The following is a 13952-nucleotide window of genomic DNA, read 5'->3' as shown; positions in this document are numbered from 1 at the left end:
GGTACCCTAAAGGTGTGAGGGCACATTTGAACTGTTTCTTTTAAAGGGAGGCATGGAATGTCAAACTCCAAGGGGCATTTGGGGAAAGGGGATGGAGTGATGTATAAAACAGGTGGTAAATCTGTCCTTAGCAAGTCTGAGCACAAATGCCTGAGCTGTGGGGACACCTCACTCACCAAGAAGTACTCAAGGCCATTCCCTCTGGTACATTGTCACCAAAGTTGAGGAAGTGGGCCAATCTTGGTCCTGCAATCCTTCTGCTTCCCAAGGATGTCCAAGAGCACATTCATCTGGCAGCAGCTGCCAAAGACAACACTGCATTGAAGCGCAAATGGGAAGCCAATGCCAAGTGGCAGGTGTAGTTCAGAGCAAAATGTCCAAGACAGGGGGAACCCTCTGTGCTGAAGGCAAGCATTATCAAACACAATGAAGTTGATCGTGTGGACATGCACCTGTATGTGCAATTGCCTACCATGCAAGAGACACAGAATTGCATTGTGAGGTTCATTGACATGACTGGCAATGATGCACTATGACATGCAACCTGCATCATCTGTGCTCAGGAAACCATGGGAAAGGATGGAGAGATGTGAATTGTGATAGACATACCCAACATACAACAACATTTATGTCCACAGAAAGCCCATCTGGCTCACTTGCTATGGTGTGGTCTTCTAATATTGGGGGCACATGTGGATGATGCTGGCCATGGGTGGGCATGTCATGATTGCCTCAGGGCCTTGCATGCAAACTGCTTACCATGTCTGGCCCTCAACAACAACCTATGGCTTGGGGAGCCACCTCTCATTCTGTGCAGGCTGACATTTTTAGAGACTCTCCTCATTGCATGTCACTATCCTTGTTGCTATGTGTTCAAGTTATACCCAAGGGATGGATCACACTCCTTCAACCCTAGACATCTGCAGTGGGCAATGGCTGGTAATGTGATGCTATATGAAATCAACAGTTCAGCTATTGCAGACATGGTGCAGGGATGTATGTTACCTCACACTGTGTGCTCTATGAGCAACATTCTTGCAATCACTTTTGTGGGCACCAAATGGCTACCAACAAACTGGCTATACCTCACCTTCCATGTCCATCAAGACACAATACATGAAGCACTGCAATGGTTGCATGAAAACAATAACATCTATGGCAACATCAATATTTCTGAGCAACATATTAATGAACTTCCCAATGATGATGTACCTCCTGAAATTGAGGCCATGATTTGCCTAGATGACAATGAGCTCACCACTGTCCATGAGCAAGAAGGCTATGTGATGTCTGACAGGATTGATTGTGAGGGTATGTCCCCTCCAATGTCTTGTTGTAACAGTTGTCTTACCTATTGTGCTCCATATCTCAGACATGTCACCTGAGACTGCTGACTTAATGGTGGGGGACGATGATGCTGAGGTGATACTGGATGATGGCATCAATGGAATCAACAATGGTGGTAAGTGTTCATGTATCCTGCCAATGGTTTGAGCAGTCATCAATGTGGTTGGTTAGGAGACATCTTACCTCTGCATGTACTTGCTGTAAGCAATACAGACCTCACAAAGATGTCATCTTCGGAGCTAATGGCACATGCTCTGGCCAACCTGAATGATTCAATGCAAGAGGGTGGTTGTGTCATGCACCATGGTACCACTCCTATCATGGATTTCAGGTCTGATGCTGCAAAGAATGGGTGTCCCAATCCACTTTCAGCTGCTTTCCCCACCCTCTTTCCATATGGAATCAGGGGGATTGAGGATGATCAGTTGACAAAGTTGAGCCTGTGTGAACATTGTCAATGGGCATTGCAATATCATGACAAACAGTTTGCTACTCACCACTCATTCCCATTTTTCGTGTTCACTCTCATTCAAAAGCAGGATGTGATGCACTCAGTGTGCCTTCAGATGCAATGAAAGGACTTTGAACAGGATGCATTGGCAATGTCTTTGATCACTGCCAATGACCTCAAAAAGGCAGAAGTCAAAGAGGCTAGACATCAATGCATAACAAACACATGAGTCTGTGCACTACACCATCATGTGACAGCTGCCAATGGCCATGTCAAGGGCTCAGACAATGCTTGCACACAATACCATGGTATGATTTGGGGAATGTGTCTTGTGTTCAGTGGGCCATCACTGTGGCTAATGATCAACCCTGTTGATATTCATAATCCCATTGTCCAGGTGTTTGCAGGCAAAGAGATTGATATGGACAACTTTAACTCCTCTCTGGGGCCTGAGAGTAACTGCCATGCAGAGAATGTGCTTCAAATCCATATTCTGCAGCTCTTTTTTTCAACTTTATTATCCACCAAGTGTTGGATACTCTGTTTGGGATACAGAAGAGGGGTAGTCAGACAACTAGTCACATTGGGGTCCTTGGATGTCTCAGTGCATATTTTGGCATGGTAGAGGTGCAGGGCAGAGGTTTGCTTCATGTCCACATGCTCTTATGGCTGGCTCACACCCTGAACATGAACAAGATGCAGGCCTTGTTGCAACAGGAGTCTTTTCATGAACAGATTCACTCATACATCTCAACCAATATCCATGCCCACCTCAATGACCTCACACCAAATGACATTGTCAATATGCCCAGGGATCCTCAACTTGTGTACTCTCACCCCCCCTGACCAGTGTGTTTCAGCCTGGTCAGTCATCAATTGTCAATTCAAACACTGGCTAGTCAGATCCCTGCAACTTCATTCTTGCTCTAGAGTGACATGTCTGTGCATGCACAATGGTGAACTCCTTTGCAAGAGAAGAGCACCCTGGCCTTTAAATGCCCAAGACTTCATCAATGAGCAAGGAAACTGGGGTCCAAGGTGGATGCATGGTGACATCGATGTGTATTGCCCAATGTTGTTAACAGTGATGCATTGCATCAATGACTTGAAAATCAACACCAATGGCACTGATATGAAGGATGTTGGGTTTTACATCACTGCCTATGTGATGAAAAAGCAAAAGAAGTTGCACAACTTGTCTGCATTGATGGCATCAACACTACCATATCACCATGAGAATCCTTGATACAATGATGTGTGAGAATGCAACTGCTTACTACTGTACCACTGCATCAATGTGATCAATTGAGAGATGGAGTTGTCAGGACCACAGGTGATGTTGTATCTCATGGGCTTTGGTGACAACTTCACATCTCACAACTACACTGCCTTGTACACTGGTGATTTATTCTCCTCTGTCAAAACTATGTTTCCTGAGCTTTGCACATTGAGCTCTGGCATGTAAGTTCATTGAGCTGTTGGACATTGGGCACCATCCTGACCACATTCATAGAGTCGGTCAAAACATCAATAGGTCCAGTGATGACACTAGTGATGACAATGATGTCATTACCCTTGGCTCAACCCCTGCTGGTGTTCTGTTTCCTTGCTTGCAAGTGCAGGACTATGTCTTTTGCAGGCCAGAGTTGGAGGACTTCTGTCTTTTGGTGTTCATCATGGATATGTGGGAGGAGCATTATACACCATCTCAGGCCTGCCCACCCACACCTTCTGTGCCCATACATGGCTGGCCTGTGCATCTGCATTTGTACTATTCAGAGCAGCATCCAAAGTGGAAGTCACACCATTGTGTCTGTTGTGCCAGTGAACACAACACATTGCCTCATCTGATTGGACCCTGGTTTCCCTGTGCCAACAATGACAGCATTCATGATTATTTTCTGGCATGTATTTTGGCATTGTTGAAACCATGGCATCAGGCCTCTGACCTCAAGAACAATTTGGCATTGTGGACTGACACATTCAAGGAGTTCAATGACAAAATGGAACCTTGGCACAGATGTGTGGTTGCAGGGATACAATACTATTATGAGTCAAAGACTGCATGCAAATCCTCCCCCTCTGATCACAATGCTGGGCCAAGATCACAGGGCTTCCCAGAGGCCAAACAGCCCAGTGAGTTGGATTGCATTGGTGAATGGGATAGTCATGAGAGTCTTACACTGACAGAGGAGGACCTCAAGAACTTCTGGAGAGAACAAACATCTGCTCATGAACAGAAACACATGATGGAGGTGATCGACATTGGCACATGCAAAGGAGTGTTCTCTATCAACATGTCTCTCTCTTGCAAACATTTCGGATTGCTTCTGTGCAAGACCAGGAGCTGCTCATTCTGTGGCAAAGGGAAATGGAGGTGATGGTTGCCAAACCTGGGGTGACATCACTCACCTTGCCATCTGATCCTCAGAGAGATGTTGGCAGTGTGGATGCCAATGATGGAATGCTCCTCAGTGATAGTGGAGGTACATACTTGCTCACCCAACTCATTGAAGAATTGATGGTGCTGTGGCTGGCTGACCTGGACAATCTATTGCGAGACCAATGTCATGTGTATGACATCATAAACTGGCACCTAGAATAGGTCTTGACAGGAGGCAATCCAGATCAACTGCAAATGATCATACTGAGAACTTTGTGCAATGAGGCATGGTGGGGATGCTAGTGAAGGCTGCCTACACAGGCAGAGTGGCATCTGTCATTGATGGCAAGACATTACACTTCATAGGTTTGTGGTGTTTTTGTCTGCACTACTATGCTCTCTGCTGTTGATGTCTTTGTCTCCTTAGGCATGGTCCTGCTCAATGGTGGTAAACAATCAGTGCAGACTCTGAAGGTGTTGGAGTTGTATTGGCAGGGTAAGCACTATCTGATCATTGATGAAATCTCCATGGTTTCCCAGGAGTTCCTTGCCAAACTTTCAAATATCATCTGTCAGGCAAGGTCAGTGTGTATGGGCATTGCATCTGAGGAGCCATTTGGCAGGTTGAATGTCATCCTTGTAGGGGATTTCCATCAGTTTCCTCCCATGGCCTCCAAAATGTCTGCACCTCTTTACTGGCCTTGCAATCTTGCAAAGGATACAGAGGATCAGGTGATCAGTCAACAGATCTTTGAACAGTTTGACATCATTATACAACTCAAGACTCAAGTGCAAGTAACTGATGCCAGATGGATGGATCTCTTGCATCATGTGCATCGCAGTAACTGTAAGGACCATCACCTGTCAATGCTGTGAGGGCTGGTGCTCTCTGACCCCCATTGTCTGGCAACTGACTTCTCACAAGCACCTTGGAGAAATGCTGTGCATATGTGTTGGAATTCAATGTGCACTCATTCTTGGTCAGGGGACCTTGGGTCTTATCTGGTCATTTGCCCTGCATGGGATTCCATAGCTGGGCATCTGCTGTCATTGCCTGAGAAATTTGCTGTGGCTACTAAACCAAAGACTGGCCACACACAAAACAGGCAGGGACATGCTGGGCTGTCTGACAAAATCAAGCTTGCCATCAGAATGGAGGTGATGGTCACCTTTAACATCTCGACCAACCTAGACATGGTGAATGGTGTGTGAGGCCATATTGTGGACATTGTCCTTGACCCCAGAGAATGTGTGCAACCTTCTCCATCACATCAGATTGTGTTGCTGTATCCACCTGCTTTTGTCCTGTTAAAAATGAAGCACACCAAGGTGGGGTCCATCCCAGGTCTGCCATCAGGAGTACTGCCCATCATGTCTCTTTCAAGAACTTTCACCATCACAATGACTTCTGGCAGCAAGTGTATGGTGACACAGATCCAACTCCCTATCATGCCTGTGTTTGCATTCACTGATTACCATGTGCAAGCACAGCCAATCAAGTACTGCATTGTTGACATTGGTCCCCCCCCCACAGGCAAAATCACCCTGTTCAATGCCTATGTTGCTCTCTCCTGTAGCCATGGTCAGGAGAACATTCAACTGCTAAGAGACTTTGATGAATGACTATTTATGCAACACCCCTGTGAGCACTTGCACAATGAGGATCAGTGGCTGGAAAGGATGGATGGTGCAACTGAAGCTTGGTGGGATCTTATTGACACTGGTGCAGATGCATATTGATGAGGTGCTGTGGCCGCACAGCTTGTGTAATCTGCCATCTGGACCTCTAATCTTCTGTGTACAAAGATGTATGTAGTCTTTGCAAGACCGGCATTACCAGTCTCCATACTATAGTTGTCGCTAGTATATAAACCTGTAGATACTCAGCCTGTATCTTCTCAGTGTGAAATCAACTAAGTTACTCTGATAACCCTGCCTTGGCCTTGGACTTGGACTTGGACTGAGACCCATGCAAGGGAATAGTGTTGTGTCCTCAGTTGCTAAGTCCAATCAGTCCACCCCTTTGTATCCTTATCTCTCCTCCTGATCCTGACCCCTTGGCCTCACACCCACTTTGGTCTCCAATCCAGACTCAACCTGGACTTCATGAAATTGACAGTATTTCAGACTTGCTACTTATGTGGGTCCAACACAACATGGCAACAAAGACTCATTTCCAACCTCCCTGTGGCTGCTCTGCCACCAACCCTGACTCTGCCTCAGCCAGTGGAACTCACTGTGAGACAGCACTAGCTGCCTTGGGCACCACTAGGCACCAACCATGCAAAGGTCATCTTTGCCCAGTCCTACCTCACAGGTATGGCCTTTGAATGGTTTGAGCTGGACTTGCTCAGGGTTGAGGACCCTGATGACCAGCCCCTCTGGATGGACTCCTGGAGGGAGTTCATCCTAGAACTACAAACCACCTTTGGCCCCCATGACCCAGTCACTGACACCAAGAGTCAGCTTGATCATTTACATATGAAGGATACACAGCACATAAACAAATATGTAGTAGACTTCAACTGACTTGCTTTGCAAGTCTGGGGTTACAGAGATGGTGCACTGTGCCACCACTTCTACTCCAGACCCCCAGACTGGATCAAGGATGAAGTCTCTCAGGTTGGCAAGCCCCAGACACTACATGAGCTCTGCCACCTCACCCAGGAGATAGATGCACACTATTGGGAGTGCAAAGAAGAAATCCAATGGGCAAATAAGCATCAGAGCTCCTCCAACAACAACAACAAGTCCAGCAGCTCCACCAGCAACAACCAGTCCAAGACCAGCCAAGACAAAGCCAAGACCAGCAGCAACAACAATACCAGTTCTACCCAGTCCAAGCCAGCTTCATCAAAGCCAGGCAACAATTATAACAGCAACTCATCCAAGCCTGAGCCTAACAAACTCAGCAAAGATGGGAAGCTCACCCCAGAAGAATGCAAGCATTTCATAGACAGAAACCTCTGCATGTTCAGTGGAGGGTCCAGTCATTTCACTGACAAATGCCCAAAGAAAGCTGGAAAGGCCAAGGCTCACACTGCAGCCACCACTGAAGCTGCACTGACCTCAGACTCAGGTTCTACCCCCAAGACAAAAAAATAGGTAGCAGCTCCCAGGACTGCACTCAAACTGGGAGCTGCATTGACTCTGGTTGTGCAAACTTGGAGGCTAGACTCAATGCATCTGCTCTTTCCAGCCCAAATTCATTAACTCTGTATATCACTATAGAACATCATGGTTTACCTCAGCTTCATACCCTGGTGGATTCTGGCTCCACTCATTGTTTTATAGATGATCAATTTGCTAATCAACATTCATTTACCCCTTCCTTGCTCTCACCAATCTGACTCCAGCTCTTTGATGGAATGTCCACTTTTACCATAACTCAAGCAGTAGATGTCAATACCTTCTTTGCATCTGGCAATGTCACCCCAGTAACCCTGTTTTTGGCCCCATTGGATTCTGAGTGTAAGATAGTCCTCAGAACATGACTGGCTCACCTGCTACAATCCATTGATTGATTGGGTACTGAGCAGTCTAACATTCCAGACTCCTGCACAAGGAATGCCAACCCCATCAACACCCCCTGTAAGCCTGGTTTCCACTGGCCTTCCTGACCCCAGTCCTAGTGACCAACCCAGCCTTGCACCATCTGTACCAGTCTCTGACTCCCTGGCTTGCACCCCCCTGAAGGCCCCTCTTGTTTCCCTAATCAATGCAGCCACCTTCATGCATGCCTGCAAACTTGAAGGGTCTGTCCAATTCCAACTTCAGCTCCACCCCTTGGACTCAGCTCAAGCCTGATCAGCCTCAGCCTACCCTCCTCTGGCCCTACCCAATGTACCAGAAGAGTACCATAATTTTGCTGATGTCTTCAGCAAAGCCAAGGCCTCAGCACTCCTGCCACACCAGGAGTACAACTTGAAGATAGAGCTCAAAGAAGGAACATCCTCACCCCTAGGCACCATCTATTTGCTGTCCCCAGTTGAGCTGCAAGCTCTCCAGACCTTCATTGATGAGAATCTCACCACTGGTTTCATTTGTCTGACCTCTTCCCCCTATGCTGCACCAGTCCTCTTCATTAAAAAGAAGGATGGCTCCCTCCAGCTCTGTGTAGACTTCTGCAGCCTGAACAAAATCACTAAGAAAGACCAATACCCACTACCACTCATCTCTGACCTCTTAGACTCACCAAGCCAAGCCAGGATCTATACCAAGATTGATCTCTGGCATGCCTACCATCTTGTCTGGATTGCCCTGGGTGATAAATAGAAGACTGCATTCCAGACTTGGTATGGTTCCTACAAGTGGTTAGTGATGCCCTTCAGCCTCACCAATGCCCCAGCCACCTTCCAGCACTTCATGAACACCATTTTTGTGGACATGTTAGATGTCTGCATAGTCATCTACCTAGATGACATTCTAATCTACTCCAGGGATAGGGAGTCTCATAAGCAGCATGTCTGAGAGGTACTCTGCCAGCTTTGGCTTCACAGCCTTTATGCAAAGCCAGAGAAATGTGAGTTCCACTTGGACTTGGTTGAATACCTTGGTTTCCACCTTTCCCCTGCTGGCCTCACAATGTTGAAGGAAAAGGTCCAGACCATCTGTGATTGGCCCAAGCCTTGCAAGGTCAAGGACATCCAATCTTTCCTTGGCTTCACAAATTTCTATTGCCATTTTATCTTCAATTACTCAGACATCATCATACCATTGACCCAGCTTACTCACAAAGGTGCCCCTTGGAACTTCTCTGAGGAGTGCCACCAGTCATTCAATAACCTCAAGGCCACCTTCACCACTGCACCAGTCTTAACTCACTTCATCCCTGGGGTCCCCCATTACTGTTGAGACTGATGCATCAGACTATGCCATCACCAGCATTCTATCTACCACCTGCAGCAATGGGGCCTGTGCTCAGGCCAACCTTGTATGTGTTGGCAAGCCTGGATCATCTTGCAAGTGGTGCAAGAAAGCAAAGTGCAAATGTACATGCACTTGGGGAGTTTGGAGAAAGGTGAATATGGCAGGAGAGTAGGGCCTGAGGAGAAGAGCTAACAGAACCCACAGCAAAAGAACTCCAGTGCAGGGGCTGGCCCTTCACACAAATGAATCAAGTTGATGACAAATCCAAAGGTGATGCCAGCAGAACCTGAACCTGTGCCCTCAAAGAGGCTAATGTTGAAAATTCTGCCATGAAAGGTCTTCCCCCCATGAAAGCTGAATCCAGCCCCTACACCCTTGCCAACCCCAGAACCAGCTCCCTCCCCTTGTGATCCTTCACCAAGCCCTCCTCTCTTCTTTCCTGCCTCCACTCCTGCTCCCTGTCCCTCTGTCAAATCTACCCTGCCTCCCATGGATGAGCCTCAAGATGCACTCAAAGGCAGATTTTCTGCAGTACTGACTGGCTTGTTAGATGTGCATGCAGATGAGGAAATGCCAGGACAGGACCACACTCCAGCCATCGCAGAAACCCCACAGGTCATAATCCCTCACAGTCAAGTACCAGCCAGAATCATCAAGTGGCTACTAGTCTTGGAGGCCAGGGCTGAGGACAAAGAGTTTAAACTGGGCCAGGTCCAGAGGATCCTCAGGCTGCTGGGGAAGTGCTTGGATCACCAGGTCATGGGTGCATTGGAGAGGTGAGAGGAACTCTAAAAGTTGAAGGATGAACTCCAGGACCTGTAGATACCATTCTCATGTCTGGAGAATTTTTGTACTTGTACTTGTATGTTCCAAAATGTTAGAGCTTTTTCATGTGTCAGTATTAGTACTACAGTAAGTAAAGGAAAAACAAGATCTTTGAATGAAAGAGCATTGTGGAATTTTTTTTTGACTGTTTCTTGTGAGTGGTGTGGTTTCTATATGAGATGAAATGGGTATCAATAAAAGAGAGAATGGAGAAAGAAAAGAAAGAAAGGAAGGAGAAGGACAGGCTACTCATCTGACTTGTCCAGAGGGATGCCAGAAAGCTTAGGGTCCAGGAACAAATTGTCTTCAAGGCAATCCAGGTCTTGTGCAGAAGCACCAGTCAGCTGGGTGACTTCAATACAAGTGCTATTCCATGGGAAATAGGGGTATAGACAAAAGGCAGCAAAGCAGAATTTCAAGACAGTGCCATCTAATTCCACAAGTATGTATGAGACACCTTTAGTGCATTGGATGAGGATCATTGGTCCCAGGTAGCATGGTTTGGTTTCCTGGTCAAGTTCTAGTTTGATGTGGCAATTCTGAACAAGGATGAGTGACCTTGGTTCAAAGTTGAAGTCTTTGATGGCATGTGCAAAATGAGTGACAAATCCTTAGCAGATGCAAAGTAGGATTTCAGGACTAGATCATGGATGCAAGCAAGGTCCTTGGGACATTTCTGGAGCTGGCAAGCACAATGAGTAATGAGATCAGTGGTCAAATAAAATTCTGCCTCAAAAGGGGCCAAGAATGTCACTTTGACCAGATCAAAAGGGAGTCTGGGTTCAACACCATGAGCCATATAGAACAGAGAAAACCCAGTTGCCTTATGGACCATAATCCTCTCTGCCCAAAATACCACAGGGGTGACTTCTGACCACTTTGATGCCTCCCCACCACAACTCTTTACCAGTGCCTCTCTCACATCAAAATGCCACTGCTCAACAACTCTGTTAGCTTGTGAGTTATAAGGGGAGATGTGTATGTGACAAATTCCAAAGGTCTTGGAGAGCCAGTTGAGGGCAAGCACATATGGTCCCCCATTATTTGTGACTATCTCTGCAACAGCACCCCCAGCACAGAATCTGTTCAAAAATGAGTTTTCCAATGGACTTGCCTGTCTCTGCATGAAGCATAGCCCATTTGGGATAACTGGTGAGTGAACACCAAGCTTGGGTGATATAGTGAAAGCCATTCAACCTCAGCATTAAGAATGTGTCCATGTATGCCTTGTAAAATAGGGGTTCAGGGATGGCAACTACTGGTGGAGTATGTACATGATCCAGATGGCATATTTGGCACTTGTTGCATGATTTGACATACCAGCAGATGTCCTGTTCTAGCATGGGCCACTGAAATCAAGTCAGCAAACACATGCGGGTCAAGGAGATACCCTTGTGCCCCAGCTCATCATGAGCCTGGTGGAGAATTTCAAGGTGTTTTTGTGGGGGTACCACTATCTGATGCTGCCCCTGGAGCTCCTTCCTCCACAGTTCCCCTCCTTTCATGAAATACCCAGTCACAAGACACACTAGGCTCTCCAACTCCCCCTCTTCCAATCCCTCTGGCATTTTCTTTGTTTCTAAGAACTCCTTCACCACTCTCAACCTCTCCTCTTTCTGCTTTGCTTTTTCTGAGCTCAGAATTTCAGTCTCTAGGTCTCCCAGCATTGATTCTTTGATGGTAAAGGTACCTAGGCTCTGTGGCAGGGAAAGAGATGAGTCTGACATGGTGCTTGGAATTTCCAAAAGGTAAGGCTGAGACTCAAAATGTGCTTCACTTCGATTCAAGAGCTCAACAGTGAAAGCCCCACACTCATCTATCCAATCCTTGTAGTCCTCTTCTCCCTCCTCATCTTCTTCTGCTCTTGGCCTCTTCAGAAGTCTGTCCAGCACTGTATGCTTGTGTGCTGGAACATGTATGAGCTTGAAGTCAAATAGAAGGATTCCAGAAATCCAATGGTTTATGATCACATTAGGCTGTAAGTCAGGATTGTTAATCATCCCTTTGATGTACTGTGCATCTACTTCAACAACTAAATTCTGCATGCCAAAGAAATGAAGCCAGACATCATGCAAGGCATGGAAAAGACCAAATAGCTTGAGCTTGGCTTGGCTGTAGCAGTGTTCATGATCATTGAGGGTTATCAGGCCAAACCTAGCAGGGTAGCATTTTCCATCTTCCCCCTCTTGCATGAGGAGGTACCCAACAGCAATGTTAGAAGTGTCAACTGCTGAGATGACTTTCCTTTTGGAATTGTAGTTGATAGTTCACAATGCAGGGGATGAGATGATCACCTGGTGGATATACTCCATTGCTTCCCTATGTTCATCATGGAATTTGAAGGGAATGTCTTTCTTGGTCAGCTCAACAAGGGGACATGCATGTTTGGTGAAGTCTTTGATGAAGATCCTGCAGTACAAGCAGAGACCTAAAAATCTGTGCACTTCAGTAACATTTGTGCAGCAAGGCCAATCTTTAATCTTTTGTACTTTAGCTTCATCTGAATTCTGCCCTGGAGTGACACCTTGTGCCCAACCGCTGTGATAGACAGTGCAGTGATGACACATTTCTTTGCAGATATGGTGGCTCCCACATGGCATAGATGGTGTAAGACTCAGTTGACATTCTGCAGATGTTCCCAGATGAAGCATCTAATCCTGGAACTCTGTGGCAGGGTTTTGGTAACAGGATTTGCAGCCTTTGATAGGAAAGTTGTTGAAAAACAGGTGGTGACTTCTGGAATTTCATCATTTAAAATCCAACAGATGTCTCCATGGAAAATCTGGACAGCATTTGTGTATCCCATAGGAAGTTGGGTGAGTTGAAGGGTACCAATAGGGGCTTGGAAGGTAGTGAGGTCATGGTAATCATTGTGGATGGTATGATGATTGTATCCAACCATAAGATCCAAAATTCCATAGACTGAATGGCAGGCAAGGCTTCAGTGATCAAGTCAACAAAGTGAGGAATGGCTGAGTCCTGAATGGAAATGGTGTTTAGAGGTTGTAAGTCATGGACAAGGCACAGATATTTTCCATCCTTCTTGACTACACAGAACCATTTTGAGTGATAGGATGAAGTAGATGGTTCATAAACCCCTGCAGAAATCTTTTCTTTGATGATGTTAATGACTTCACAGAAAATAGCTGGAGGAATGGGAATATTATGCTCAACCCAAGGCTTGTGGGCTAGCATAGGTATCTTCAGAGGTGGGAACATATCCTCTTGAAAGGTCCCTCTTTCCAAAGCATCCCAAGTGAAGGCATCCTCTTTCTCCCTGACCAACCATCACACTAGGTCTAATTCCACAGGCCAAAGAAACTTTGCTGGGTCCAGATCAAGCTCATCAGCTCTTTCCTGAGTAAACCTGGGACCTGGCATGAACAGAGGGGGATGAGTAGGTAATACAGGCAAATCTGCAAGTGGGTCCTCAGCCTCCCAATGCCCAACCCAGAATTCCACTGGCATTGACATCAGTACTGGCCTCACCTTCCTCACTATAGGTTTGTACTTTAAGACATGATAAATGGGATCAAACTGATAAGTAGAGCATAAGGTGGAGATTGTCAGTGGAGAAATGGTAGTAGCAGTCAAAACAAGAAAGGATCAATCAGAGAAATGGAACTGGTATCAAAGGGATCTACAGGGGGTGTACTGTTGCCTCATAAATCATAGATAAATGCTGCAGCAGAATTCTTGGCAGTGTCTGTGGGCAAAAGAGTAGTAGACTTCAAAGGGTATCAGAAATGTAAAGAGAACACACAGAGAAAGTGCAGTCCTGGTCTCCTGTCAAGTTCATGAAGTCCAGGTTGAGTCCAGATCAGAGACTGGAGTGGGTGTGAGGCTGAGGGGTTGGGATCAGGAGGAGAGATAAGGATACAAAGGGGTGGACTGTTGATTGGACTTAGCAACTGAGGACACAGCACTATTCCCTTGCATGGGTCTCAGTCCAAGTCCAAGGCCAAGGCAGGGTTATCAGAGTAACTTAGTTGATTTCAGACTGAGCAGATACAGGCCAAGTATCTATGGGTTTATATACTAGAGACAACTATAGTATGGAGACTGGTAATGCCAGTC

This window comes from Pisolithus orientalis (genome assembly GCF_024613125.1).
Source record: "Pisolithus orientalis strain OTSU chromosome Unknown F5J12scaffold_21, whole genome shotgun sequence".
In the NCBI taxonomy this organism is placed as follows: Eukaryota; Fungi; Basidiomycota; class Agaricomycetes; order Boletales; family Pisolithaceae; genus Pisolithus; species Pisolithus orientalis.
This window is presented reverse-complemented; position numbering follows the sequence as displayed.